We start from the raw sequence: 23,030 nt of genomic DNA, 5'->3' as shown, positions 1-23,030 counted from the left end.
GTGCAGCCTCCAAGGGTGGCAATGTAGGCGCCGACTTTGGCATCCACTCTGTCGTACAGTTGGCGAGTACTGTTCTGGGATGCATTGTACCACGCCTGCTCGACCTGGTCACGTAGTTCTTACAAGATTTGTTGGTTGCCGAGTCGTACGAGTCACTCGTCGTCCCATCATATACCACACGTGCTCGATAAGAAACAAGGACGAAGGTCATACTGGGCAGGAAAGTTGCTGCACATCTTGCACATCGACGCTGTGGCGTGAGTGGAAGACAGGCTAGAGTTATGCGAGCCAGTAGCCCCCTGCTAATAACCGGTTCGCAACACTTCGTGTTGATACGTCTCGGATCACAAGCCCTCTTATCAGTTAGTGATGACACGCGTGAGATAGCAAGCCCTCTTGTACTGCTGTGGTAGCTACCGGATCTGCCACTGCTGCCCTTACGATGTAATGATGTTGGTGGGCGTATGTGTCGTGTGGACGTCCAGAACCTCGTCTACTGGTGTGAAAAGTCCACGTGAGCACTGAAACCAAATGACACAGCTCGTTCAACGTGTGTGGCAGTTCTCCGAAAGGACCATCCCATCACTCTAAAGGCCACAATGTGACCCCTTTTAGACTCACTCTGTTGACTGGAGGAAGCACGAGTGCGTATCCGTGGCGAGGTTGCCTGCTTGCTTTACGCATTTGCACTACACTCAGCCTTCTAGGTGTGAGAATTCCCTATTGTAGCTACGACACTATCTGTCTGTTGGTGAACGATGTTGAAATCATTATTAGTACATTTATTATTCCCCAGGTGATATAAGCAGTCCACAAATCATAATAGACGTCGTATTTCGAGATGTACTGATTTTTTTCTTCCTGCAGTGTATTTATGAATAAGTTATTCTGTTGTGTTAACTGTCTGACGGATCACACTGCACTTTGTACATCAAAACTATCCACTCATTTTCAGTTTACGTCATGATTCTTACAGTTCACTGCGTGTGACACACCTTTCGTTTTGGCAAGATCGTAAGTAATGAAGACCGCCTATAGCGGAGCGAGTGCTACGGCTCTTACTCGCCTGGTACGTGACATTTGGTTTCGTTCATAGAAACTATCAGCTCATTTTACCGTTCTAGATGTTAGTCGGTGAAAACCGAACCCTGGTTGTATGTGTGTCCGATTGTTAAAAACAGTTTTTCTCAGTAAAAGGTAGACGTATCAAACTGAAATTTATGCCACATACTAAGATCTATAGCTCCTACGCGTGGAAAGAACAGAAGTATCTAAGTCAGAGCAGTCAAAAGATACGAATACTCGTATTTGTGTCACATACGAGTATTTTAATACTCGAGAACTCACTCTTCAAAACTTATTGGCCAGTTCTTGTTGACCTATAATTATAAAATTTAACAACAATCAAGGTGTTACAGAACAATCAAAGGAAAAACCCGAAAATTGTGAATTTGTAGTAATATCTACCGAAAAAGTATTGTCATATGCAGTCCCATTGTCGGTCTATTCGTTCGTCTTTTAAGCGCAGTTTTTCTCAGGAATGGGTAGACCTATGAAGTTGAAATTTGTGTTCCATGCGAAGGCCTAAACCCCTTTGCGGCTGAATAAATGTAAGCTTTTAACTCACTGCAACTAAAAGGTACGGCAGTTTATATGACTTATTTTGGTACTTGAAAACTCACTCATGAATACCTATGAGGTGCTTCCCGTGGTCTGGAGTAATGGTATTTGGCAAGAAGTAAGGTTTCACGCTACAACAAAAGGAAAAAATCCAAAAATCATTAACTTTTATCACACGAAATAATAACGTTTTATAATTTGTTACCAGACTGTCTGTCTGTTCGTCTGTCTATTAAGAAACTTTTTTGTCAGGAATGGGCAGACGTATGAAGTTAAAATTCATTTCACATAGCTATATGATTCTTTGGTGGTGAAAAACAGTTATGCTGCTAGGTCAATGTAATCAAAAGATATGTCCGTTTATGCCAGAAATTTTGATAGACCTACCTGACTCGCTGATGCAGATCCGCGAAAATTGGCGAAAATCAAGATTTCACGGTACAAGTAAAGAAAAAAATCTGAAAATTGTTAATTTCTAATTATAAGAGACGAAACAAGTGTTTCTTTTAACGTTTGTTATGTGACGTCAAACTTGAAATTAAAACATCCTCGAATATCTTCGAATCCCTCATACCGATATCTTACCAGTGTCAATAATAGGCAAAAATTGTGAGGATTCTGGATTCCCGGAATGGGTGAACTGCTCCGTACTTAATTATATTTGTACAGAACCCTCAGTGTGGGAGTCTCACTTGCACCTGGCCATTTTTTATTTTGTTTTAATGTCTCCCACAAGCAAGTCAGCTTCCCAAACAAACTAATCCCGTGCGTTCGCATGGGGTGCAAAATTTCAGGACGAAAGTAACTTTCATATGATGTGGCACTGTGCAGTACCACAGCTGCAATATGGTACAGAAGTTAATACTCGAGGTAACTGAATGGTTCAAATGGCTCTGAGCACTATGGGACTCAACTGCTGTGGTCATTAGTCCCCTAGAACTTAGAACTAGTTAAACCTAACTAACCTAAGGACATCACAAACATCCATGCCCGAGGCAGGATTCGAACCTGCGACCATAGCGGTCTTGCGGTTCCAGACTGCAGCGCCTTTAACCGCACGGCCACATCGGCCGGCGAGGTAACTGAAAGAAATGTGCAATGAGACGAAAAGAAATGGCACTTTTATTCAAAGACATTAATTACACCGAAGACGACTCGATTCATGATGTTCACCTGTACATTACAAAAGGCGGGACACGGTTCTTAATGGGGTGTGTGTTCTCCAATGGTGGCAGTGCACCATGTGCAGTGTTCTATCGTGCTGGCCACAAGGCTGGTAAAGAGTTATTTTAGTGGAGCGTTCCATTCTTCCATCGACGCCTTTGACAAATGCTGGATGGTCATTGGTGCATGTGAATGTGCTGCAGGATGTCTTCCCAGCGCATCCGACATGTGTTCGATGCGATTTAAGTCGGAACTGGCAGGTCAGTTCATTCGTCGAATATCCTCTCGTTCCAAGAGCACCTCTAACTGCGTTGTTCCATGCGGTCGTGCATTCTCATTCATAAAATGAAGTCCGGGCGAAATATTCCCCTGAAAAGGCACATATTTGGCAGAAGAACAGTATCACAATAACACTGATCGGTTCGTTTAGCTATTTCAAAGATTTGGAAGTCACAGCGCCAATTCAACATGTGTCCCCACTCCATAACAACCGGACCGTCAAAACGGTCATGTTCGACAACATCTCTGAGTGCATTACTTGTTCGCTCCTCTCGCCGTAGGAAGGAGCGTCCATAATCACAGCCTGAATCTGCTCTCATCAGAGAAGAGCACGCGACTCCACTCGTCGTTGGTCCAGTCATTGAACTTTTGGCACCATCGCAAACGCTGCCACCGACGTGCAGTGTCAACACACTTGTCATCTGGCAAATAGACGAGTCTCATGCAGTAGCCTTGCTACTGTGACGCGTAAGATTAAGTGTCTTTCTGTCCTGTCAGATGTGACTGCAATTGCAAAAGCGATTTGAGGTGGGTCCCTTCCTGCTTGGTGCACAGTGTAGTGGCCATCTGCTGCTGAAGTTGGCCGTGGTCGACAACCTCCTCTTCTTTGGGAAGCAGTGCCGGTTATTCGGAACACTCCTCGTGCGCGTGATACAGTACTCCTGGGATACACTTACCACACTTCGTCTTTCTTCCAGTTCCCGGGTGATTCTCCCCCCCCCCCCCCCCGTGAGCCGCGCGACCGCTACGGTCGCAGGTTCGAATCCTGCCTCGGGCATGGATGTGTGTGATGTCCTTAGGTTAGTTACGTTTAAGTAGTTCTAAGTTCTAGGGGACTAATGACGACAGATGTTGAGTCCCATAGTGCTCAGAGCTATTTGAACCATCTTCCCCCCGTGAAGTTATCCAGAAATTGCCTCCGGGCCATGTTGTAGTGAGAACACCATCACAGTGCACGGTAACTGCTCGCTGTTTGGCACTCACTGTCTTTTCCCGTTCTTTCACCTGCCTCGTGTTGTGGGGCCAACCCCATTCGGCAATATAATCAAGCTGATCTCCAAGTGATGTCCAACTTTCTGTTCACAGCTGAAACCTCTGGCAATATGCTCCCATCACTTTCATGCATTTACGCCGAGTACTTGATATGTTACGTTGCTTTATCTATCTCGACGTTAAGTTACTGAGAGCAGTGTATTTATCTCATAGTCGTTTGTTGCCCGGGGTTGCAGATCTGCGGCTTCAAATATTTACTGAGGTGTCTTTTTTCTTTCATAAACAATCAACAAAAACTTTTGAAGTGTTTGTTTATTGGCCTTCCAAAATAAAAATTAGTCAGATGCACACAACTTTCTCACTGCAAAACTGCTGTCACCTCCACGCTAGTCAAAGATAATACGGAGTCACCTTGGGAAACAGAGGCCCACATGTATCTGCTAACGTGTCTTCTTGCTACACCCAGCGATATTGTGTCAAAACTCTTGCCGCTACTGACCATGTACTCCCTTCAGCTGAGGCTGCAGCTTTTTTATTCTAAAGGCTAGTTAAGTCATCCTCAGAGCGTCCTTTTTCTTCTGATCTCATTTTGTTCGTTGCATTTGTTCGGAGCGACGTCCCATGACATCTGCTCTAGTTTATCGTTGATCCCTTCACTCAGTTTTTTATTACAGAGTGGAGCTAACCCTCTGACCGAACACGCTGCGCTACCGTGCCGGCTTGGCGACAGTCAAGCCCTAGGATAGAATTACGTGTCTCATGAATCAGATTCAGTATGTTGTAAGTAAATATGCAGATAGTCTAGCGCATCATCAATTCTGATCGCATGTATATCATATTTACAGTGTGTTGGCTGGACCGGTTTTAAACGTCATGGAAGGGATAAAACAAGCTCTAACAAAATAACTAGAAAGATGACAAAACAAAAATGTAACAGAATATCATCGTGAGGTGTACCAATCGATTCCGCTTGGTCAGAAGAGAACGAAACCTAAATTGGATTTTGTCTATACAAAACGTAAATAATATTTTTCACATGAGCCCAAATTTCTTGCAGTAACATTGTGTGATTGTCAGTTGGTAATCTTTGTTCAGTTCGAAACTTTTTCATCATTTTTAGGTGATGTAGGGCCCTTTTGGCATAAAGATATCCCCAAAAATATTGTAGATATAAATACTGTTAATGCGTCAGGATTGGCCAGGAGGGGAAAGCAGTAGGTTTCCGTTGAGGTGAAGAATAAAACATAGTTTAAACTGTATGAAGTTTTAATGCCGTAAAGAAAGGCAGGCCTGGAGAAGCCGCCGAGACTGAATGGGCAGCCGCCCAATAGAGCAGGTGAGGAGGGCGTCTGATCGGTTTGGAAGCTGCCAGAAGAAGAGAGCGAAGGCGTGTCCGCTCCCGGCAGCTGGCCGCGGTTCCACCCCCACTTGACCACCTACAAGCCTCCCTATTGGTCGCTCAGATCGTGAGACGCGTAGTTCGGTAGTGTTACCTCGTCAGCAAACACGTGAGTTTAGCTGCTGATGGTTCAACATGTGAGTTCCAGGGTGGTCCTACCCTGTTCTGGGCAACGTGACTGAGACGCTGCAACATACCGCCAGGCAGAAGGCACTGACGAACATCAAGTGAAGAAATGAAAATCAAACTTAATGGTTCAAATGGCTCTGAGCACTATGGGACTTAACATCTGAGGTCATCAGTCCCCTAGAACTTAGAATTACTTAAACCTAACAAACCTAAGGACATCACAGAAATCCGCAGCGGTCACGCGGTTCCAGACTGTAGCGCCTAGAACCGCTCGGTCACTCCGGCCGGCGGAAAACTATCATGAATAACATTATCCAGCATATAAATGTCAGAGACGAAAGCATGAGCAAAAGAATCAGGGATTTAAATACTCGAGAAGAAAAGGTTAAGTGTAAAGGTTGACGAAATCGAAAACGACGCTCCTCGAGACAAATCCGAGAGTATGTAAGCTACACACTACCTCAATGTCGGTTTAGTGCACAAGAAAATGCGAAGTTAACATTAAAGCTTCGTAGGTATGGTACCACCTCAACATCCATCGAATTTAAAAGCGCCGATGACTCTAATTACTTCCATCCCCAAACTGTGACATTGTTGGGGGTTTCCATAATGCAGTATATATCTTTTTTAATGCGACAGCGTTGCTATCGATCATCATCTTGGAGAGGGAACCGTTTCTCAGAACATGCTGTTCCGGACATGCGGCAAATCACTGTGAAAGTCAAGCAGACTGTAATGATGCGCCACGTCCACCTCTGATACATCCTACATCAGAATCCGCTGCCCTGTCCGACAAATTATCAAATCCAACGATTTCTGAAACAGATATCCATCATAACCCTCCAATAGGCGGAGATAGTTGAATGATATGTAGGTATAAATTGTTTATATCCAAAAACAGGATGTAACTTGAATCGCCAGATTTTTTATTGAACCTTCATCAGTTCACGTGTTATTTGCGTTGATGTATCTATGGACACATTGACTAATTCCCACCGAATTCCGCAGTCGAAGAAATAGCAGCAGCTTCTATGTTCCTGAGAATCGCGTGCCACGAAAGCCTTGGCCCAATGTACTAGAAAGCAGAATGCACGATTCCACGCATACATTCTGGAATTTCTGGAAAATTTGTGCAGTTAAGCGTACGTCAGTGTCCATGTAATGTGTTGCATAACCCCTTGAACTATAGATGTTAAATTCTTGTCGGGATATACAGGGGTATACGGAGGTATACGAATCCCGTCCCAGGGGAAGTGGTTGCGTTTGAAAGTGCATCCGGTCGTACACACTCCGAAGTAACACATCGACAACGTAGAGACGCGGTAAAGAAATCGGAAGAAGAAGGAGGAGGAGGAAGAGGAGGAAAAGATGAAAAAAGTTGCACCAAAACAGAAAATCAGTTGTCAGGATATTTAGGTCATCACATTACCAATCAATCCTTTACCAGTCCTCTCACAGGAAATGAAAACGTATGTGGACAAGGAACCGGTATCGTCATTGTGTGGAATCCCACTTTCTACTACATTGTCAAGCGCGAAATGAAGACTCCGACACGCCAGAAGTTCGCTTCGTATAGAGAAACGTGGCCACTGAGATGCAGCATTGGTTTTACTTTACAAGCAGTACTTAGGGGACTCATTATTCTGTGGATCTAAACAAATTTTGTGTTTATCTATTATTATTATTCAAAATTGTTCAAATGGCTCTAAGCACTATGGGACTTAACATCTGAGGTCATCAGTCCCCTAGAAGTTAGAACTACTTAAACCTAACTCGTCTAAGGACATCACACACATCCATGCCCGAGTCAGGATTCGAACCTGCGACCGTAGCGGTCGCGCGGTTCCAGACTAAGCACCTAGAACCGCTCGGCCACCACGGTCTATTACTATTATTATTATTATTATTATAGAGTATGTGGTACGAATATAAGCAATTTCAAAGCATCAGCTCATTGGCTACGTCTCTAAAATACTTCGTTTTAGGTAGGTTTTGTTATGATAAAATGACTGGCAACCACATATCAGTGGTTAAAGGCTTTTAGCGTAATAACGTGTGTCTGATGAGGTTTCCCATTTCATTGCTACGGCACAATGATTATCTATCAGCCGGTCGCTGTGGCCGAGCGATTCTAGGTGCATCAGCCCGGAACCGCGCTGCTGCTACGGTCGCAGGTTCGAATCCTGAATCGGGCATGGATGAGTGTAATGTCCTTAGGTTAGTTAGGTTTAACAAGTTCTAAGTTCTAGGGGACTGATGACCTCAGATGTTAAGTCCCATAGCGCTTAGAGCCATATGAACCATTTGAACCATGATCCATCACACCCGTGGTGATTTAGGTTAACTACCAAATAATGACTTCTGCAGATACAGCTTAAACAGTGTATATCATATGAGATACAGCTCTCATGTCGAAACTGTAGCGTAACTGATAGCAAAGAAAAGGTAACAGGTATACATCCTAGTCATTCTCTACCTTTTGCTTTCTGAAAGATTCTAGGCCTTTGTTTCTAATTTAATAGAAGTGTTATCTGCAATACTCTATGCTACTCACTATAAACAACGTGCACACATCAAAAGAAAGTTTTGCATTACCCCGGTTCCCAGAGCTCCTGAAGATAGACACTGACTGTGGGTATTGTATCACAGACTCAGTTCCTTCGACTGTTCAGGTATGTTACTAAACCCGCCCAAAGTTGTAAACAACCATGCATGAGCAGCGCCTATTAAACGGAGGGAGTCCGACAACCGACAGTTCCAATCATTCCACCAGGAAGGAGGTAGACGGCTCAAATTGTCTGTAGTTCAACCACGCCTAGATGGTCAATAACGCGGGTGGATCACGCCCGCAGTGCTCGATGGTGCCAGAAAGGACTCTCAATAAAGGAAGTGTTCAGGCGTCTCGCAGTGAACCAAAGCGATGTTGTTCGGACATGAAGGAGATACCGAGAGACAGGAACTGACAAAGACATGCCTCACTAAGGCGGCCCAAGGGCTACTACTTCAGTGGATGTATGCTACCTACGGTTTACCGCTCGGAGGAACCCTGACAGCAAGGCCACCATGTTGAATAAAGCTTTTCGTGCAGCCACAGGACGTCGTGTTACCACTCAGACTGTCCGCAATAGGATGCATGATGCGCAATTTCACTCCTGACGTCCACGGCGAGGTCCATCTTTGCAACGACGACACAATGCGGCACGGTACAGATGGGTCCAGCAACATGCTGAACGGATCGCTGAGGACTGGCAATACGTTCTCTTCACCGATGAGTGTCGCATATGCCTTCAACCAAGAAACCGTCTGAGATGTGTTTGGAGGCAACCCGGTCCGGCTGAACGCTTTAGACAAACTGTCCAGCAAGTGCAGCAAGTTGGAGGTTCCCTGCTGTTTCGGGGTTGCATTATGTGGGGCCGGCGTACGCCGCTGGGGTCTTGAAAGGCGCCGTAACAACTGTACGACACGTGAATGCCATCCTCCGACTGATAGTGTAACCATACCGGCAGTATATTGGCGAGGCATTCGTCTTCATGTACGACAATTCGCGTCCCCATCGTGCATAGCTTGTGAATGACTTCCTTCAGGATAACGACATCGCTCGACTAGAGTGGCCAGCATGTTTTCCAGACATGAACCCTATCGAACATGCCTGGGATGGATTGGAAAGGGCTGCTTATGGACGACGTGACCCACCAACCACTCTTAGGGATCCACACCGAATCGCCGCTGAGGAGTGGGACAATCTGGACCAAGAGTGCCTTGATTTACTAGTGGATAGTGTGGCACGGCGAATATTGGCGTGCATCAATGCAAGAGGACGTGCTACTGGGAATTAGAGGTACCGATGTGTACAGCAATCTGGACCAGCACCTATGAAGGTCTCGCTGTATGGTGGTACAACATGCAATGTGTGGTTTTCATGAGCCATAAAAAGGGCGGAAATGATGTTTACGTTGATCTCTAGTCCAATTTTCTGTACCGGTTCCAGAACTCTCAGAACAGAGATGATGTAAAACTTTTTTTGATGTGTGTATTTGCTGGAAGACGTATTGCACACGCCAATGACTGGAATGTAAATGCAGTGGCCAGAAATCATAAAGTGACCGCATGCCTACGTCAGAAAGTAAACACAATTAAACACTGGAAGTTTTCTGTATTATGAATGTTTGTGTAAAATACACATAACTGTCTGATGGTTTTGTGGACTGCCCCATGTTTGTATACTGAAGTGCCTATGAAACTGTTAGGCATGAATATTGAAATACAGAGGTACACTATGTGATCAAAAGTATCCGGATACGTTTATCTTATTAGGTGCATTGTGCTGGCACTTTTTGCCAGGTACTCCATGTCAACGACTCAGTCGTCACTACACATCGTGAGAGAGCAGAATGGGGCGCTCCACGGAACTCAGGGACTTCGAACGTGTGAGGCGGTTGGGTGTCACTTGTGTCATACGCCTGTACGGGAGATTTCAACACTCCTTTACGAGGTGTGGCTAGAAAAAAACCGGACTAGTACTGGTGAAACAATAAAACGAATGCAATAAGGCTGAAAATCGCGTGGCCTGTCACGTGACTCTCGCTCCGCCTACTGCTCGAGTTTCATCTGCCTCCTGCACTCAGTCTGCCCGTGGCGTCTGTTTTAAGTAGTTGACGTTTTGTCTGTGCGTCGGAAAATGTTGAGTGTACAGAAAGAACAGCGTGATAACATCAAATTTTGTTTCAAACTAGGAAAATCTGCAAGTGAAATGTTTGTAATGTTACAACAAGTGTACGGCGATGATTGTTTATCGCGAACACAAGTGTTTGAGTGGTTTAAACGATTTAAAGATGGCCGCGAAGACACCAGTGATGACACTCGCACTGGCAGACCATTGTCAGCAAAAACTGATGCAAACATTGAAAAAATCGGTAAACTTGTTCGACAAGATCGCCGTTTAACAATCAGAGCAGTGTCTGAGTTAACAGGAGTTGACAAGGAAAGTGTTAGGCAGATTCTTCATGAAAGTTTCAAAATGAACAAAGTGTGTTCAAAAATGGTTCAAAAGTGTCTCACAATTGAACAGAAGGAACGCCGAATAATGATTTGTTCTGACATCCTGGAAAACATTGAAAGTGATCCCACCTTCTTACAAAATGTTATTACTTGCGATGAATCGTGGTTTTTTACTTACGATCCCGAAACTAAACGCCAATCGATGCATTGGAAAACTCCTGGTTCTCCACGACAAAAAAAAGCACGAATGTCAAAATCGAAATTCAAGGCAATGATGATTGTTTTTTTTGACATCAAAGGGATTGTGCACATTGATTGGGTACCAGAGGGACAAACAGTGAATCAGCATTACTACATTAGCGTCCTGGCTACCCTACGTGAGCGAGTACGGAGAAAACGGAACGATTTGTGGAGAAAAAAGTCATGGATCCTTCACCAAGACAATGCCCCAGCTCACAGTGCGTTGTCAGTGAAGACGTTTTTGGCAAAACACAACATTCCCATCTTAGATCATCCACCCTACTCACCTGATTTGGCCCCCTGTGACTTTTTTCTTTTCCCTAAAGTCAAGTCAGCTTTGAAAGGAACTAGATTTGAGACTGTTGAAGCAGTAAAAGAAAAAGCGACGGAAGTAATGTATGGACTTACCGAAAATGATCTGCAGCATTGCTATGAACAGTGGAAAATTCGTATGGAGCGGTGTAGAGACCGAGGAGGAGAGTACATTGAAGGAGATAACATGAAATTGTAAATAATTGTAAATAAATGTTTTTTCCAGCATCAGTCCGGTTTTTTTCTAGCCGCACCTCGTATATCCCTAGGTCCACTGTTTCCGATATGATAGTGAAGTGACCATTACAGCGCCATCTGTCACAAAGCGAATAAAGTGGTCCAGCTAAAACATTCATATTTCTTTACGTACTACTATGTAGTAAAAAATGGGGGTTCCTATTTAAAAAAAAACCAGTTGATATCCACTTGACCTATGGGAGCGCCATCTAGCGGGCCCACCATAGCGCCATCTGGTTTCCCCCTTCAAGCTAGATGAGTTTCATTCTTTGTAGTTTTTTCGTTTGGCGCTTATTTCGTGAGATATTTGGCCCGGTCACTATCAATGGACCACAATGTATATGGCAGATTACATCGAAGAATTCTTGAGTGCGCACCACAAATAAGTCATATCATATTGTCTTAGACTTCGAAAACTTCATCTTGGCCTGATGAGGTATCCCAAAAAATTAGCAAGTATTTCGGTATGGTATGAAAGAACGTAGAGTTTGCTAGGTATTCAATCTTTATGTCATGTTTGAACAGTTCTGTGCTATGCTCCATATAACTGAATTTATTGTGAAGCTGTCAATCCAAAAACGAAGCACTGTCAAATATTATGTCTGTTGTTCGTCATATTTTAGAGCTATACTAGGAAGAAATCTCTTACAAGTTCTAAACTACGTACAGTGTATCTTTTCAAAATTTAGTGACAAATGCTCTGCTAGGAATCATTTCTTAATGTCTGTGGACATTTTTACAATCCATTTTTGTAAGACTACGCATGATTTACTGTGTACTCCAAACAAAACAAACTTGGCATCAGGAAGTGTTACTGATCAAATGTCATTGATATACACACACAAGAGTAGCGGCGTTGATGGAACCTTGTGATTTATTCTTATTTGTATGCTTACTGACAGCCTCATACAGGACCTTCCCTCCTGTCAAAGAGTTAAGATTTCAATCATTTTCAGCTTCCTCAAACGAGGAATTAAAAAAAAAACGAGTATTTCATCGAGTGTGGATGCTCATACTCACGTAGTCACGACCAGTGCCATATCAGTTGCTTAGTTGAAGGTCATTTAGCACATTAGGTGAAAGGTCATATGAGGACCCGAGCGGAGCGTTAGAGTTCGATGTGACCGACTCCTCTGATTATTTCAGTAAGCGGCAAAGCAGAGTTAGTGAGGAGTTTAACGTGGCTGATTTCAGAATAAACTGCGGCGCTCGTTTCGCGCGCCAGGTCGGGGTGCGACTGCGGCCGCCAGCCGCGCACTGATTTCGCTGCCTTTGATGTCGAGGCGGCCCCGCGGGCGCTCGATCAGAAGCTCGGCCTAAGCTCCGCGGCCACCAATCAGGAGGCCGACGTTAATTGGAGCCGCGAAGAGGCGGGCAGGCAGCCGACGGAGGAAACTCTGCGTCGCCGCGAGACGAGCGCGCCGGTGACAAAGGCCGCGCCCGACCCAGGTGTTTCCGATAAAATTCTTAGCCTTATTAGCGACGGGCTGTTACGCTATTCTTTCTTACTACAGCTCCCCGTACCGGTACTGCCTCTGTCGAGTTGATGAGGTTAAAATCTCCAGGAATGCCTTGAGAAATTTGTGCGTCAACCAAACGATTTTGGCAAAGCTAAGAGAGAGAGAGAGAGAGAGAGAGAGAGGCTGTTCCACGAAGAATCTCGATCTCTAGTTACTTGTCCACCGGGACCTTAACACAGTCAACACTGCTTTTTTCGTCTTCGACCGCGTAGATGAACTGATGATTTTGTAGCAGATTTCAAGAATAATTCCCCGGCCGTTGTGGCCGAGCGGTTCTAGGCGCTTCAGTCCGGAACCGCGCTGCTGCTACGGTCAGAGGTTCGAATCCTGCCTCGGGCATGGATGTGTATGATGTCCTTAGGTTAGTTTGGTTCAAGTACTTCTAAGTCTAGGGGACTGATGACCTCAGATGTTAAGTCCCATAGAACGTGGAGCCATTTGAACCATTTGAAAATATTATATACCAATAGGAAAGCATCTTAGAGACACTCATGTGGCATAATTTTAAACTCCGTGTGTTACAGATTACGAAATACTCATAGTGGTGTATTAACGTTCGGTGCAAGTATATTAGCGTCACCACGAACACGGGAAAAACTCATTCAGGAAAAGTTTTACATTTGCTCAAATATAAGCACAAAAAATAACTTCGCAAGTACAAATTTATTTAGTATTTTATGACAAATAATGAGTGACTGTAATTTACACGTAATTTACTTCCAAATAGTAGTTCAAATAGGTTCAAATGGCTCTGAGCACTATGGGACTTAACATCTATGGTCATCAGTCCCCTAGAACTTAGAACTACTTAAACCTAACTAACCTAATGACATCACACAACACCCAGTCATCATGCCAAATAGTAGTATTCAAAACATTGTGATAGACTTAGTTCAACACGGCAATATGCTTTCTTTCGTTATGCGTTTGCCAGACTCTTTCCTTTGTAAGAGAAAATTTTACAGCAGTGCATGGCATTTACTCTGTTGGCAGAAGGTGGTACCGTTTCTGGAAAACGCCGACCAAAATATCTTTCTAGGCTAGTGGTTGGTGTAGGTTCCAGTGATCCAACATCTCCACCTGTAGCCACAAAGACTAAGCTAACTTCTTTTTCATAAATTTCACTAGATATGTTTTAGGTTTGGTGACATCTCTGTGCAAAACAAAACCATGTGTATCAGACGTAAGGAAAACGTGACAGAAACTTTTTTTCCATTTCTTCATTGTTTTCTAGCGAATGGGTAGTAGTTTTAAAGCTGATTGAGACGGTCTAAACCAGTCTCATTCAAGTTGGATTATAATAAGGTTTGGCTTCATTATCCGTGTGAAACGTCCTTTTGAACTTACAGAAACTTTATTGATGGTTGCCTCATGTTTTGCAGAGAGGCTATACACATCACGTTTAACTCTCCATTTGGGCCCAAGAATAGGGCCCCTCCTACGAAAAAGAACAAAAACCATTTCATTTTGCATTAGCTTCCTTAGCTGGAAGCTTGTTGGTAGGCTGTTTCTGTTCTACGTGACGGTTTCGTCAGCTGGTGTCTTGTAATGAGCCAGAAAATGTTTAGCAAAGACACATTTATAAATCGACCCCTCCCGCACGCAACAAACGAAATACGAAATACTAAGGGTGCCCTGCAGCCTGCAGTCGTGTAGCACGCGGGGAAACAAATTTCACCAATTGGAAAAGCTCCGTCGTACGGATACTTGGCGATACTTGCGCCCGTATGGCGTACGAACAAAGTGCTGAAAGTGTTAACTCTAATTCACCGCTTCTTTCGAAAGTTTTATGTAGCTTCTACGAGTGTATAAACAGCCTGGAAACGATAACTGTTTAAAACGTACCAAGTTGCTGTAGTCGAGACAGACATTTCGCTATTGGAGGTATGTGGTGTATCAAAGAAGGAAACCAGGTCCAATTCGCCTACAAAAGCAACCATTCCGACACATTCGCGACGCCCGATACTCTGATTACTTACTATTTATCTATTATTCTAGGCTGATAGTTTCGAGACCAGTAAATAAAATCTTTGGCAAATTGAAGGGGTCTCTGGAAGAAAATACTAGCCATCAGTTAAGGATTAAACTAATAACTTTATCTGTTGTTTCCTAATACACAACGTACTGGGAGGTAGTAGTTTCATATGTACTGTCAGAATGCACTTCCTACTGTGTTTATGTCCTTGTATTTAAAATTAACGAAACATATGAACATACAATACCTCGAAATGTGCTGTTTTTAATTACCACTCTCTTCCGCAATCTGCTTCAGTGTCGTAATTTATTTTACGCCTGACATACCTTAGATAAAAATGAAAATGTTTTAAGTCCCAGTAATGCCATTTTTTACAGCTTGACAGCTTTTAGTGCCTGTAATTTTTCAGCATCCAAAGTTGTGTGAAGTGCAAAAAATTTTCGTGATTCTATATCTGATGCAGCTGTAAACAGTAAATGCTTCCACTTTTCTCCCCGAGATAACAAATCAACTTGCAGTAATCTCATTTATAGTCAAGCTCGATCGATTTAACGTCTTTTACTGTCTGATAATTTATCCGTTTCCAAACGGTGTGGGCCGGCCGAAGTGGCCGCGCGGTTCTGCCGCTGCAGTCTGGAACCGCGAGACCGCTACGGTCGCAGGTTCGAATCCTGCCTCGGGCATGGATGTGTGTGATGTCCTTAGGTTAGTTAGGTTTAACTAGTTCTAAGTTCTAGGGGACTAATGACCTCAGCAGTTGAGTCCCATAGTGCTCAGAGCCATTTGAACCATTCCAAACGGTGTTAGCGCAACGATTTGGCGAGAGGCGGGGTTGACGCTAAGGGCCTCGCCTTGATTTCGTGACGTCATAGTTGAGTTGTGAGGCCTTGTCGTTTAGGTGGCGTTGGGTGAACACGCCTTATTTCCGTCTCGCCTGTTGTGATGCTTGAGAGCGAGCTCGCGTTTGTCTTAGAGTCAGACTTCATCGACCATCATGGCATTTTCTTACCGCCAAGCCAGAATTAAATTAACTTTTCCTCTGGCTCATCATACGACCGTAGGCGTATGATGTAGAACGGTTTATATGGGAAGAAATGCGTCTCCCATTACAACATGTTCTCGGAGTTCATTTTTCGATCCTCAGTGCTACTGTGTACATAAAGCTGGCGAATAAAGATCTGGGCGCCGTCATTAGGCAGCGGCATGCTAACAGTCTCAATTTCCGATACTTGAGGAACTTTTTTGGACTGTCGTGGTTGATCACGCTGATTTGGGCTCCGAACGTTGAGGGTTTTCGAACTCCCGTTTGAAGTACTGTCGGACATTGTGGTGGCCGCCTTTGAACCTTAAGGCAACATCGTCAGTCACGTTGCTGAAATGTGGAAGACGTTCGAAACCTATCGTGCAGGAGATCCCGGGTTCGAGTCCCGGTCGGGGCACACATTTTCAACATGTCCCCAATGAAGTGTATCAACGCCTGCTTGCAGCTAGGGTGTTCATTTAATTATCATTTCAATTCTAGCAAAGCTGCATGGTCATATATAGTTAAAATAAATATGGGTTCCCGGCCTTTGACCTTCTTGTGTGCGAACGCACACGCTATGCCCGAACTCGTACAGGACTTGGTAGATTAATCTGCCACGAGTAATGAGTATGATGGGCAAACATCTAATAGGCGCACTACGAATGTAGTCTTGTGGACATGTTGGGAATGTGGATCTCACGGGGAGCGTGCAAGGGATAAGTCCCTGCAGACACACTATCCTCTGTGCCCGCGGTGGCTCAGATGGATAGAGCGTCTGCCATGTAAGCAGGAGATCCCGGGTTCGAGTCCCGGTCGGGGCACACATTTTCAACATGTCCCCAATGAAGTGTATTAACGCCTGCTTGCAGCTAGGGTGTTCATTTAATTATCATTTCAATTCTAGCAAAGCTGCATGGTCATATATAGTTAAAATAAATATGGGTTCCCGGCCTTTGACCTTCTTGTGTGCGAACGCACACGCTATGCCCGAACTCGTACAGGACTTGGTAGATTAATCTGCCACGAGTAATGAGTATGATGGGCAAACATCTAATAGGCGCACTACGAATGTAGTCTTGTGGACATGTTGGGAATGTGGATCTCACGGGGAGCGTGCAAGGGATAAGTCCCTGCAGACACACTATCCTCTGTGCCCGCGGTGGCTCAGATGGATAGAGCGTCTGCCATGTAAGCAGGAGATCCCGGGTTCGAGTCCCGGTCGGGGCACACATTTTCAACATGTCCCCAATGAAGTGTATCAACGCCTGCTTGCAGCTAGGGTGTTCATTTAATTATCATTTCAATTCTAGCAAAGCTGCATGGTCATATATAGTTAAAATAAATATGGGTTCCCGGCCTTTGACCTTCTTGTGTGCGAACGCACACGCTATGCCCGAACTCGTACAGGACTTGGTAGATTAATCTGCCACGAGTAATGAGTATGATGGGCAAACATCTAATAGGCGCACTACGAATGTAGTCTTGTGGACATGTTGGGAATGTGGATCTCACGGGGAGCGTGCAAGGGATAAGTCCCTGCAGACACACTATCCTCTGTGCCCGCGGTGGCTCAGATGGATAGAGCGTCTGCCATGTAAGCAGGAGATCCCGGGTTCGAGTCCCGGTCGGGGCACACATTTTCAACATGTCCCCAATGAAGTGTATCAACGCCTGCTTGCAGCTAGGGTGTTCATTTAATTATCATTTCAATTCTAGCAAAGCTGCATGGTCATATATAGTTAAAATAAATATGGGTTCCCGGCCTTTGACCTTCTTGTGTGCGAACGCACACGCTATGCCCGAACTCGTACAGGACTTGGTAGATTAATCTGCCACGAGTAATGAGTATGATGGGCAAACATCTAATAGGCGCACTACGAATGTAGTCTTGTGGACATGTTGGGAATGTGGATCTCACGGGGAGCGTGCAAGGGATAAGTCCCTGCAGACACACTATCCTCTGTGCCCGCGGTGGCTCAGATGGATAGAGCGTCTGCCATGTAAGCAGGAGATCCCGGGTTCGAGTCCCGGTCGGGGCACACATTTTCAACATGTCCCCAATGAAGTGTATCAACGCCTGCTTGCAGCTAGGGTGTTCATTTAATTATCATTTCAATTCTAGCAAAGCTGCATGGTCATATATAGTTAAAATAAATATGGGTTCCCGGCCTTTGACCTTCTTGTGTGCGAACGCACACGCTATGCCCGAACTCGTACAGGACTTGGTAGATTAATCTGCCACGAGTAATGAGTATGATGGGCAAACATCTAATAGGCGCACTACGAATGTAGTCTTGTGGACATGTTGGGAATGTGGATCTCACGGGGAGCGTGCAAGGGATAAGTCCCTGCAGACACACTATCCTCTGTGCCCGCGGTGGCTCAGATGGATAGAGCGTCTGCCATGTAAGCAGGAGATCCCGGGTTCGAGTCCCGGTCGGGGCACACATTTTCAACATGTCCCCAATGAAGTGTATCAACGCCTGCTTGCAGCTAGGGTGTTCATTTAATTATCATTTCAATTCTAGCAAAGCTGCATGGTCATATATAGTTAAAATAAATATGGGTTCCCGGCCTTTGACCTTCTTGTGTGCGAACGCACACGCTATGCCCGAACTCGTACAGGACTTGGTAGATTAATCTGCCACGAGTAATGAGTATGATGGGCAAACATCTAATAGGCGCACTACGAATGTAGTCTTGTGGACATGTTGGGAATGTGGATCTCACGGGGAGCGTGCAAGGGATAAGTCCCTGCAGACACACTATCCTCTGTGCCCGCGGTGGCTCAGATGGATAGAGCGTCTGCCATGTAAGCAGGAGATCCCGGGTTCGAGTCCCGGTCGGGGCACACATTTTCAACATGTCCCCAATGAAGTGTATCAACGCCTGCTTGCAGCTAGGGTGTTCATTTAATTATCATTTCAATTCTAGCAAAGCTGCATGGTCATATATAGTTAAAATAAATATGGGTTCCCGGCCTTTGACCTTCTTGTGTGCGAACGCACACGCTATGCCCGAACTCGTACAGGACTTGGTAGATTAATCTGCCACGAGTAATGAGTATGATGGGCAAACATCTAATAGGCGCACTACGAATGTAGTCTTGTGGACATGTTGGGAATGTGGATCTCACGGGGAGCGTGCAAGGGATAAGTCCCTGCAGACACACTATCCTCTGTGCCCGCGGTGGCTCAGATGGATAGAGCGTCTGCCATGTAAGCAGGAGATCCCGGGTTCGAGTCCCGGTCGGGGCACACATTTTCAACATGTCCCCAATGAAGTGTATCAACGCCTGCTTGCAGCTAGGGTGTTCATTTAATTATCATTTCAATTCTAGCAAAGCTGCATGGTCATATATAGTTAAAATAAATATGGGTTCCCGGCCTTTGACCTTCTTGTGTGCGAACGCACACGCTATGCCCGAACTCGTACAGGACTTGGTAGATTAATCTGCCACGAGTAATGAGTATGATGGGCAAACATCTAATAGGCGCACTACGAATGTAGTCTTGTGGACATGTTGGGAATGTGGATCTCACGGGGAGCGTGCAAGGGATAAGTCCCTGCAGACACACTATCCTCTGTGCCCGCGGTGGCTCAGATGGATAGAGCGTCTGCCATGTAAGCAGGAGATCCCGGGTTCGAGTCCCGGTCGGGGCACACATTTTCAACATGTCCCCAATGAAGTGTATCAACGCCTGCTTGCAGCTAGGGTGTTCATTTAATTATCATTTCAATTCTAGCAAAGCTGCATGGTCATATATAGTTAAAATAAATATGGGTTCCCGGCCTTTGACCTTCTTGTGTGCGAACGCACACGCTATGCCCGAACTCGTACAGGACTTGGTAGATTAATCTGCCACGAGTAATGAGTATGATGGGCAAACATCTAATAGGCGCACTACGAATGTAGTCTTGTGGACATGTTGGGAATGTGGATCTCACGGGGAGCGTGCAAGGGATAAGTCCCTGCAGACACACTATCCTCTGTGCCCGCGGTGGCTCAGATGGATAGAGCGTCTGCCATGTAAGCAGGAGATCCCGGGTTCGAGTCCCGGTCGGGGCACACATTTTCAACATGTCCCCAATGAAGTGTATCAACGCCTGCTTGCAGCTAGGGTGTTCATTTAATTATCATTTCAATTCTAGCAAAGCTGCATGGTCATATATAGTTAAAATAAATATGGGTTCCCGGCCTTTGACCTTCTTGTGTGCGAACGCACACGCTATGCCCGAACTCGTACAGGACTTGGTAGATTAATCTGCCACGAGTAATGAGTATGATGGGCAAACATCTAATAGGCGCACTACGAATGTAGTCTTGTGGACATGTTGGGAATGTGGATCTCACGGGGAGCGTGCAAGGGATAAGTCCCTGCAGACACACTATCCTCTGTGCCCGCGGTGGCTCAGATGGATAGAGCGTCTGCCATGTAAGCAGGAGATCCCGGGTTCGAGTCCCGGTCGGGGCACACATTTTCAACATGTCCCCAATGAAGTGTATCAACGCCTGCTTGCAGCTAGGGTGTTCATTTAATTATCATTTCAATTCTAGCAAAGCTGCATGGTCATATATAGTTAAAATAAATATGGGTTCCCGGCCTTTGACCTTCTTGTGTGCGAACGCACACGCTATGCCCGAACTCGTACAGGACTTGGTAGATTAATCTGCCACGAGTAATGAGTATGATGGGCAAACATCTAATAGGCGCACTACGAATGTAGTCTTGTGGACATGTTGGGAATGTGGATCTCACGGGGAGCGTGCAAGGGATAAGTCCCTGCAGACACACTATCCTCTGTGCCCGCGGTGGCTCAGATGGATAGAGCGTCTGCCATGTAAGCAGGAGATCCCGGGTTCGAGTCCCGGTCGGGGCACACATTTTCAACATGTCCCCAATGAAGTGTATCAACGCCTGCTTGCAGCTAGGGTGTTCATTTAATTATCATTTCAATTCTAGCAAAGCTGCATGGTCATATATAGTTAAAATAAATATGGGTTCCCGGCCTTTGACCTTCTTGTGTGCGAACGCACACGCTATGCCCGAACTCGTACAGGACTTGGTAGATTAATCTGCCACGAGTAATGAGTATGATGGGCAAACATCTAATAGGCGCACTACGAATGTAGTCTTGTGGACATGTTGGGAATGTGGATCTCACGGGGAGCGTGCAAGGGATAAGTCCCTGCAGACACACTATCCTCTGTGCCCGCGGTGGCTCAGATGGATAGAGCGTCTGCCATGTAAGCAGGAGATCCCGGGTTCGAGTCCCGGTCGGGGCACACATTTTCAACATGTCCCCAATGAAGTGTATCAACGCCTGCTTGCAGCTAGGGTGTTCATTTAATTATCATTTCAATTCTAGCAAAGCTGCATGGTCATATATAGTTAAAATAAATATGGGTTCCCGGCCTTTGACCTTCTTGTGTGCGAACGCACACGCTATGCCCGAACTCGTACAGGACTTGGTAGATTAATCTGCCACGAGTAATGAGTATGATGGGCAAACATCTAATAGGCGCACTACGAATGTAGTCTTGTGGACATGTTGGGAATGTGGATCTCACGGGGAGCGTGCAAGGGATAAGTCCCTGCAGACACACTATCCTCTGTGCCCGCGGTGGCTCAGATGGATAGAGCGTCTGCCATGTAAGCAGGAGATCCCGGGTTCGAGTCCCGGTCGGGGCACACATTTTCAACATGTCCCCAATGAAGTGTATCAACGCCTGCTTGCAGCTAGGGTGTTCATTTAATTATCATTTCAATTCTAGCAAAGCTGCATGGTCATATATAGTTAAAATAAATATGGGTTCCCGGCCTTTGACCTTCTTGTGTGCGAACGCACACGCTATGCCCGAACTCGTACAGGACTTGGTAGATTAATCTGCCACGAGTAATGAGTATGATGGGCAAACATCTAATAGGCGCACTACGAATGTAGTCTTGTGGACATGTTGGGAATGTGGATCTCACGGGGAGCGTGCAAGGGATAAGTCCCTGCAGACACACTATCCTCTGTGCCCGCGGTGGCTCAGATGGATAGAGCGTCTGCCATGTAAGCAGGAGATCCCGGGTTCGAGTCCCGGTCGGGGCACACATTTTCAACATGTCCCCAATGAAGTGTATCAACGCCTGCTTGCAGCTAGGGTGTTCATTTAATTATCATTTCAATTCTAGCAAAGCTGCATGGTCATATATAGTTAAAATAAATATGGGTTCCCGGCCTTTGACCTTCTTGTGTGCGAACGCACACGCTATGCCCGAACTCGTACAGGACTTGGTAGATTAATCTGCCACGAGTAATGAGTATGATGGGCAAACATCTAATAGGCGCACTACGAATGTAGTCTTGTGGACATGTTGGGAATGTGGATCTCACGGGGAGCGTGCAAGGGATAAGTCCCTGCAGACACACTATCCTCTGTGCCCGCGGTGGCTCAGATGGATAGAGCGTCTGCCATGTAAGCAGGAGATCCCGGGTTCGAGTCCCGGTCGGGGCACACATTTTCAACATGTCCCCAATGAAGTGTATCAACGCCTGCTTGCAGCTAGGGTGTTCATTTAATTATCATTTCAATTCTAGCAAAGCTGCATGGTCATATATAGTTAAAATAAACGATATCATAGAGGAGATGTAGGTGTTTCATTTTTTTACCTAAAGGAACGACAGAAGCCGCCCCCCCCCCTTCCCCTGACCTCCAGTCACAAAGATGGACATACGAAAGCCATACAATAAATGACATCATAAGGACGGCTGTACGTGTTTCATTTTCTTATGGAAGAGACAACATCGTGCTCCATCTGATGACTGCCTCCAACGGATGTGTGCACAGGATGACAATCCTCCTACAGATGAAGCGCTGTCCTCGGACCGCCTGGGACCGAACGAAGTGAAGTCTCTCCCCTCTTCCGCCTCCCGTCAGCATCCACACATGGATGACGACCGTCCCGCACCTGCTTCTGATGCGGTTGTCTCCCTTTCTTTGTCCGACGCTACCTGATGGCGCACTGTGCTGGTAAGACGTCTGTCTCTTTGGCGGTCGGTGTCGACGCTGAGGATGGAAGTTCTGGAGGTATACAGAACGATTGAGCCTCCCTGGTGAGGTCTCCTCAGTGACGTACCCTCCCGTAGGGA

General features: G+C 45.5%; 15 non-coding genes across 15 annotated transcripts; all 15 read left to right on the top strand.

The window, feature by feature from the left end:
• The first annotated feature begins 16,636 nt into the window (after positions 1–16,636).
• Positions 16,637–16,711, top strand: Trnat-ugu (transfer RNA threonine (anticodon UGU)). Its single transcript has one exon. It is a non-coding gene; the product is annotated as a tRNA-Thr (tRNA).
• A 331-nt stretch (positions 16,712–17,042) lies between these two features.
• On the top strand, positions 17,043–17,117 carry Trnat-ugu (transfer RNA threonine (anticodon UGU)). The gene has a single exon. It is a non-coding gene; the product is annotated as a tRNA-Thr (tRNA).
• Positions 17,118–17,448: 331 nt separating this feature from the next.
• On the top strand, positions 17,449–17,523 carry Trnat-ugu (transfer RNA threonine (anticodon UGU)). The gene has a single exon. It is a non-coding gene; the product is annotated as a tRNA-Thr (tRNA).
• Positions 17,524–17,854: 331 nt separating this feature from the next.
• Positions 17,855–17,929, top strand: Trnat-ugu (transfer RNA threonine (anticodon UGU)). Its single transcript has one exon. It is a non-coding gene; the product is annotated as a tRNA-Thr (tRNA).
• Positions 17,930–18,260: 331 nt separating this feature from the next.
• On the top strand, positions 18,261–18,335 carry Trnat-ugu (transfer RNA threonine (anticodon UGU)). The gene has a single exon. It is a non-coding gene; the product is annotated as a tRNA-Thr (tRNA).
• Positions 18,336–18,666: 331 nt separating this feature from the next.
• On the top strand, positions 18,667–18,741 carry Trnat-ugu (transfer RNA threonine (anticodon UGU)). Its single transcript has one exon. It is a non-coding gene; the product is annotated as a tRNA-Thr (tRNA).
• A 331-nt stretch (positions 18,742–19,072) lies between these two features.
• Positions 19,073–19,147, top strand: Trnat-ugu (transfer RNA threonine (anticodon UGU)). Its single transcript has one exon. It is a non-coding gene; the product is annotated as a tRNA-Thr (tRNA).
• Positions 19,148–19,478: 331 nt separating this feature from the next.
• On the top strand, positions 19,479–19,553 carry Trnat-ugu (transfer RNA threonine (anticodon UGU)). The gene has a single exon. It is a non-coding gene; the product is annotated as a tRNA-Thr (tRNA).
• Positions 19,554–19,884: 331 nt separating this feature from the next.
• Positions 19,885–19,959, top strand: Trnat-ugu (transfer RNA threonine (anticodon UGU)). Its single transcript has one exon. It is a non-coding gene; the product is annotated as a tRNA-Thr (tRNA).
• A 331-nt stretch (positions 19,960–20,290) lies between these two features.
• Positions 20,291–20,365, top strand: Trnat-ugu (transfer RNA threonine (anticodon UGU)). The gene has a single exon. It is a non-coding gene; the product is annotated as a tRNA-Thr (tRNA).
• A 331-nt stretch (positions 20,366–20,696) lies between these two features.
• Trnat-ugu (transfer RNA threonine (anticodon UGU)) lies at positions 20,697–20,771 on the top strand. The gene has a single exon. It is a non-coding gene; the product is annotated as a tRNA-Thr (tRNA).
• A 331-nt stretch (positions 20,772–21,102) lies between these two features.
• On the top strand, positions 21,103–21,177 carry Trnat-ugu (transfer RNA threonine (anticodon UGU)). The gene has a single exon. It is a non-coding gene; the product is annotated as a tRNA-Thr (tRNA).
• A 331-nt stretch (positions 21,178–21,508) lies between these two features.
• On the top strand, positions 21,509–21,583 carry Trnat-ugu (transfer RNA threonine (anticodon UGU)). Its single transcript has one exon. It is a non-coding gene; the product is annotated as a tRNA-Thr (tRNA).
• A 331-nt stretch (positions 21,584–21,914) lies between these two features.
• Positions 21,915–21,989, top strand: Trnat-ugu (transfer RNA threonine (anticodon UGU)). The gene has a single exon. It is a non-coding gene; the product is annotated as a tRNA-Thr (tRNA).
• Positions 21,990–22,320: 331 nt separating this feature from the next.
• On the top strand, positions 22,321–22,395 carry Trnat-ugu (transfer RNA threonine (anticodon UGU)). Its single transcript has one exon. It is a non-coding gene; the product is annotated as a tRNA-Thr (tRNA).
• Positions 22,396–23,030: the final 635 nt, after the last annotated feature.

The sequence above is a fragment of the Schistocerca nitens genome, chromosome 1, assembly GCF_023898315.1.
Source record: "Schistocerca nitens isolate TAMUIC-IGC-003100 chromosome 1, iqSchNite1.1, whole genome shotgun sequence".
Classification (NCBI taxonomy): domain Eukaryota; kingdom Metazoa; phylum Arthropoda; class Insecta; order Orthoptera; family Acrididae; genus Schistocerca; species Schistocerca nitens.
This window is presented reverse-complemented; position numbering and strand designations above follow the sequence as displayed.